Source organism: Crocuta crocuta, unplaced genomic scaffold (genome assembly GCF_008692635.1).
Source record: "Crocuta crocuta isolate KB4526 unplaced genomic scaffold, BGI_CrCroc_1.0 scaffold192, whole genome shotgun sequence".
Classification (NCBI taxonomy): domain Eukaryota; kingdom Metazoa; phylum Chordata; class Mammalia; order Carnivora; family Hyaenidae; genus Crocuta; species Crocuta crocuta.
The window spans coordinates 2,323,337-2,330,386 of record NW_027528803.1 but is presented as its reverse complement, the minus strand read 5'-3'; the positions used below and the strand labels follow the sequence as shown (position 1 = coordinate 2,330,386).

The following is a 7,050-nucleotide window of genomic DNA, read 5'->3' as shown; positions in this document are numbered from 1 at the left end:
AAAATTTTTCAAGTCCAAAATAGAATTTAAACTCATTTGTAAAAAATAGCTTATGTTCCTTTTTCATTTTTGTTCCTTTGAATATGAACAAATATCAAAATAAAATAAAATACAAAAAAATAGATAAAAGAGAATTAGGATATTTCACAGATGTAACTGAGTAAGTGAATAAATCAGCATACTTCTATTTGTTTGATGTAGCAGACAATTACATTATTACACTTCATAGGCTAAACCTAGTTAACAAATCATGCACATTGTTCCCTTATTTCTATTCAGAGGATCACACAGTTAGACCATATTCTTTGATAAGTATTTCCATTTGCAGACTCAGAAATCAGAATTGTACTTCTCTTCTGTTCATTTTTCTCCCCTCCCTAATGCTATTTAGATTAATAAGATAAACACCATTCTAAGTCATTTGCACTTGGCCAAGGTAAAGTACGTGGAATGAAATTTTATTCTTTCCATCCAATAACAGTTGTTTCTGCAAAGGAAAAAAAAGAGTAAATGTGGAAAATAGGAAGAGAAGACACCTCAAGATGCTATTCTGATTTATATTGTTTTTATATTCACTTTATTCTAATGTACCAGAAAAGCAAATATTTGTAATGTCTCATATCCTAAACTCAATCTCATTTTGCAAATATTCGGAATTCATTCTGTTTATGTGATTGTCATTTGCAGACTAATTTTATTTTTAAAACTGAAGCCCTACATTATTTGTTTTGTCTGAGTAGGCCATGTAAGTCTTCTAACTAATGAAAATTACTTTCAATGGCATAAAGTTGTTCTGAACACATCCTCTGCAACTTTCAGTCATTCTTTGGCTGCAAAATAGAAAAAAAAATACAAGATAAGAAAATATTAATTACTTATACATTTCATTACTGTGGTCTGATTGAAATGGACTGATGAAAACACTCTGAGTCTAGTGTAAAGAAGTTTGGATTTGGACAGAACTGGATTTGGTTACTGGCTTTCCCACTTATTACCTATGTTCTGCCTTTGACGAGGTAACTTAACTTCAGTTCAAATATATCAAACAAGGATAGTTTTTTCAACAAAAAATTTGAAAAAATATATATATTTAAAATATATTTAAGAATACAAACATATTATCCCAGTTGGAGATAATATCCATAACATTAATTTCTGTGCTTTTCTTTTACCTTGGCCTCACTTTTTCGCTCAAATTGTACTTCATACATCTTTTTTTAACCCTGCACTGTCAGATTTCAGCCATCTACTACAAAGGTAGACAAAACCGCTATGGGTGCTGCTCTAGTCAAAAAGATTTCACATGCATGAAAGAGTTTCTCAAAAGCAGAAATTAGATAAGTATGTATTTGAGGAAGTAACAGAAAAGAAGGGGCAGTGGTATTGGTGTCTTGGAAATTCAGCTTCTATGAAACTGGAAAGTAAAAAAATAAATGGAACTTTTTCACTCTGGTGAGAAAGATGGTGGGAGACCAGATGTGGATGGATAGGTCAAAGTACAGGAATCTGTGTGGACACAAGCTTAGGGCTGGTGTGCACGCTGTGTTACTATCTCTGGCCAGCAACCCCCTTCTATCTACTGATTGTTGAGCTTGTAGTAATGAATGCCTCATTGTGTCTGGGAGATTTTGTTCAGTGTATTCATAGTTTAATGAAGCCTCAAAGCCAATAGAAGTTTTGAGAGGACTGGGACATCTTTTTGTATACTAGTATACAAAAGGAAAGCTTAGTCCCAAAAGATGAGAACAAGACAGAATCCATTCAAACAAGCTTCTAGTCTAGGCTTCTATAGAATGGAGATGTGCTTCTTGAGTGATCTGGAATGAAGGACCACTTTTCCCAATATGTTATAAACTGATAACTTTGTAAAATACACTAAAAATATATTGCAGGGTTATTAGAAGTTACTGCATGTTTAAAAGTATCAAGATATGTATTGTTCTGTGTGGCATTTTGAAAAGAAAATAATCATGGATTTATCTAACAGAGTAATATAAATATTTGTTTAGTGATTTGTTAAAGAGAATCAAACTGGTAAAATCTAGTATTATTTTCCTGAGAGCAGTCTTATTACTTATGATGTAACTTATTATCAAGGAACATTATTATGAATTTCCAGAGATAGCAAACTATCATACAGGCTTAACACATATTGTATAGATTTTTGAGGTGCCTGGGTGGTTCAGTCAGTTAAGTGTCTGACTTAGGGTCAGATCACAATCTCACAGTTCATGATTTCAAGCCTCTTGTAGGGCTCTGTGCTGACAGCTCAGAGCCTGGATCCTGCCTTGGATTTGGTGTCTCACTCTCTGTCTCTGTCTCTGTCTCTCTCTCTCAAAAATATATAAACATTAAAGCTAAATGTCACTCATCATCAGGGAAATACAAATCAAAACCACACAGAGATACCACCTCACACTGGTCAGAATGGCTAAAATGAACAAATCAGGATACTATAGATGCTGGCGAGGATGTGGAGAAATGGGAACCCTCTTCACTTTGGTGGGAATGCAAACTGGTGCAACCCCTCTGGAAAACAGCGTGGAAGTTCCTCAAAAAATTAACAATAGAACTCCCCTATGATCCAGCAAGAGCACTGCTAGGCATTTACCCAAGGGATACAGGAGTGCTGATGCATAGGGGCACACATACCCCAATGTCCATAGCAGCACTCTCAACAATAGCCAAAACATGGAAAGAGCCTAAATGTCCATCAACTGACAAATAGATCAAGAAGATGTGGCTTATCTATACAATGGAATACTACATGACAATGAGAAAGAATGAAATCTGGCCATGTGTAGCATCATGGATGGACCTTGAGGGTGTTATGCTGAGTGAAATAAGTCAGGCAGAGGACAGATACCATATGTTTGCACACATGTGGATCTTGAGAAATGTAACAGGAAACCATTTCTGGGGGAAGGGTAAGAGAGAGAAAAAGTTACAAACAGAGAGGGAAGGAGGCAAACCATAAGAGACTCTTAGATACAGAGAACAAACTAAGGGTTGATGGCGGGTGAGGGAGAGGGGAAAGTGGGTGATGGACATGGAGGAGGGCACTTGTTGGGATGAGCACTGGGTGTTGTATGGTAGCCAATTTGATAATAAATTATATTTTAAAAATATTTTTAAGCCATATTGTATAGATTTTTGAAAGAGATTTTATTTCAGATTGAAAAGGATGAGTTGAAAGATATATGAAGTTAAGTTTTAGCCTCATAAAAAGTAGCATAGATTTAGGGAGTTAAAATTCCTCCATTGTAATAAGAGATTTAAATGCTTTTTTTCTTACTGAAAATTATAAATGCATCTTAGAAATGAAAATTTTTATAATATATAGGCTTCTGAGGAAATAACTTTCAAATAGATAGAGGAGCTTAATCTTCCTTCTCATTGTATTAAGCAGATTTGTAGGTACCCACAATTTTTGTCATATCATATCATGGAAAGGTGATTCATAACACAGTGATTAAATGACATTTCCTCAGTTTAGATCCATTTGGCAGGATACATTTTTAGTGTATTTCGAAGTTATCACTTAAGTAAATGAAAACATCTTGCCAGTTTATTCATCCTCCAACCTTATGTACTTTCCTTGAAAAAAAAAAAATCATTCTGTGTGGTTTGTTCCTTATTAAATCACAGTTGCCTTCCTGGATTATAAAGGAGCTTGTGACAATTCAGGATTTGTGAAGTATACTTGAATTAACAGATGCCTGCTTTTGTTGAGGAATATGCTTAGGTGTTTTGATCAGCACAGATTTAGAAATATTAGGGAAAAGGCTGTTTGAGAAACAGAGCTGACTGTCAAGTCTCAACAGCAGCTCACTGCATGGAGTTAGAACTCATGAGTGCGCAGTTGTATTTATGACACAGAGTAAGACAAATTGTTGAAACATCAAAATTGTGTTGATTGCTGAGTCTGACATGCTGAAATATTTCAATACTTGGTTTGGGTTTTTAGCAGTTCATATTTGAAGGTGAGTGAACAGAACTATCAGGTAAATTATACCATTATTTGTTTATGGAGACCCCTGTGGAAAATGTGTTCTCACTGCGATGGATGAAGTGGCACAACCCCATTAAGAATGGATCAGAATATGCTATTAGACTTTACATTTTAGTCTCCCAGTATGTCATATAAATGGCACTAAATTTGCTTGTTGATACTCCTTAATAAGAAGGTGGGACTATTTTTTAGAACTAACTCTGAAACAGAGATATTCTGCTATGTGTTTTGTTCCCTTTGAGCCAGAATACGGTATACACTTGCTCTGAATGTGACTCACTGTGATTTTTTCCCTTTAGGTATGTACTTCTTCCTAGTGGTTTTTAAACCTTTGGGATGCTGACAGCCTAGAAGTGTACACATTCTTAAAAACATATAATTTTCCAAAACTGAAGAATGAAGTAATAGAAAATCTGAACAGAATGATTGCTGGCAAGAAGATTGAATCAGTAATCAAACTTTCCAACAAAAGTCCAAGACCAAATGCTTTCACCAGCGACATCTACTAAACATTCAAAGAAGAATTAATACCAATTGTTCTCAAATTCTGATTAAAAAAAAGAAGAGGGGAGAACACTTCCAAACTAATTTAATTTCATTTTGTAAAGTTTATTTATTTATTTCGAGAGAGCAAGCAGATTCAAGGGAAGGGCTGGGGGGTGGGGAGAGAATCCCAAGTAGACTCTTGTTGTCAGCATGGAGGCAGTGGGGGTGGGAGTGGGGTTCATCTCAGGAACCTTGAGATCGTGACCTGACTGGAAATCAAGAAGTCAGACAATCAACTGAGCCACCAGAATCCCCTAAAACTGATTTTAAAAGCCAGCATTACCCTGATACCGAAACCAGACAAGGGCACTGCAAGGAAAGAAAATATATCCCTGATGAACGGAGATGTAAAAATCCTCAAGAGTGGATGAAGGCTATCAAATGGTACAAATTTCCAATTATAAAATAAACAAGCTGTTCGGGATGGTGACTATAGTTAGTAATACTGCATTGTGTATTTGAAAGATGCTAAGAGTAGACATTAAAAACTCTCACCAGAAGAAAAAAAGTCTGAGTGGCAAATGATGTGAACTAGGCATTGTGGGATTCATCAGGCAACATACACAAATACTGAATCATTACATTATACATCTGAAACTAATATTATATGTCAATTATATCTCAATTGAAAATGAACAAATCTTTTTAAAATGTAATAAGTAATTTTATTTTTTAAAAACCTTCAAAATAAATATAGTCAATACTTACTTATTTAGTATATAATTATTGCTCACAGGCGTATATGCTTATATGCTATNTTCCCCCATAAAAACCCTGCTGGCCACTGGTCGGGGCTTCACTTTGCTGCTGCTGGGCCGGTAGACGGGAGAGCCCCTGCTCGAGCTTGTAATAAAGACCCTTTTGTTCTTGCATTGGTGCTGGCTCCTTGGAGGTCTCGGGGACTCCCGATTCGGGCATAACACCTGCAGTGATTTCTCGGACAGCACGTGAGTCTCAGGCATCCCCCGCAGGTAGGCGTTCTCCTCGCTCAGGGGCTTCAGCTCCTTTCCATCCGGGGCGACTTCCTGTTCTTTAGAACAGGAGCAGGCGCGGCTTCTGTTCCAAATCCTTCCTCCTCTGCTGGTCGGCCCTCACTTCTTGACCTACCTGGAGTTCCTGAATCTGGGTAGTTTCCGGACATGCGTGTGTTGCAAGTACAGCTGTTTCTTCAGCTCTTGTTTCACAGACTTCGGGCAGTTCTCCTGCGTCTCCGGGTTCATCACACAACACGGCGGTTCGGAGATCCTCTGCTTCACTGCACCGACCATCTTGCCTGCTTCCGCCAGGCGGCTCTCCTTCGCCGCAGCCCCTTGCTGGCTGTGCCTCAGCTCCATTCACCTCCACTCGAGCCCTTCTGTTACTCTGCTCTATCTGCATCTTTCCCCACCCCACCCAGATGAGGTGAGGCTTCAGAGGGGTGTGCTCTGCTTGATCTAACAATCGCATGCGGCGCTGGTGTTGCCCGGGCAGAGAACCTTGGACAGAGGTGGAAACCTCTAGTCCAGATCCTCCCTCCACTAGCAGAGAAATGAAGTTCAAAGACCTCAGGTTGGATAGGACAGTGATGCTTTCCCCCAGCTGTACCATGGCCACCCCCCTTCTCCCGGCGCGGCCCCTTCCACACTCTCTCTCTCCCTCTTTCCCCGGTTTTCCATGGCTGGTTCTTCCTTTCATCAGTCTCATGAAAAGGGCTTCTAGGAATTGATTATTATTCTTATTTTTAATCTGGGTGCTGGTTACATTTGTGAAAGTTCATGAAAGTATAAAATTATCATCTGTAACTTTTCTTTCTGCAAAAATGTAATAGAATATTTTAAAATATTTTAAATGGGTTATATTTTCTCTATATTGATATCCAAGCTTGAACTACTTTTTGATATTAATTTTACAATTCTCTAACCTCTTCTTTATAACAAACCTGTTATTTCTGAAGGCCAAGCTCATGTTTCCTCATTCAGTTCAATGACTATATTCTCGAACATTATCCTTCTTATACTCCCACTATTGATTTTGTTATCGGTATTTTTGTTGTTTTTATTTTGTTGTTTTACTCGAATAAATCTATATGTGTTTGTAGATTAACATTTGAAAATAGATTTCATAGTTACATTGCAAATTAAAAATGAAGTTCTCAAAAAAACTCATTACGATTATATATAAGACCTTGTGAAAATCTTTAAACATACTTTTAAAAGTTCCAAACATAAAAAAAATTATCAAAAAGGGATATTATGTAAACACAACAGAAATTCTGCTATGCAGATAATGCAGATACTTCTAGTTATGAATGCAGTAAGCACATAGCAAGTATTTAAATTGACTTCAGTTCCATTTTTTTTGTTGTTGTTGCTGTTCATCCTCTCCCTCTTCCCACCTACCCCCCCTTCCTTCTTTCTTTCCTTCCTTCCTTCCTTCCTTCCTTCCTATCAAATATAGGAACTAGAACCTGATTCAGGTTAGATGCTTTGGGCAAGAATGCTTCATAGATGACT

General features: G+C 37.2%; 1 long non-coding RNA gene across 1 annotated transcript in view; it reads left to right on the top strand.

The window, feature by feature from the left end:
- Positions 1 to 5,351: 5,351 nt before the first annotated feature.
- Positions 5,352 to 7,050, top strand: part of LOC144224609 (uncharacterized) — a 44,041-nt gene continuing 42,342 nt past the window's right edge. The window contains exon 1 of the long non-coding RNA XR_013333089.1: positions 5,352 to 5,529. This is a non-coding gene — a long non-coding RNA (uncharacterized LOC144224609). The remainder of the gene's footprint in view (positions 5,530 to 7,050) is intronic.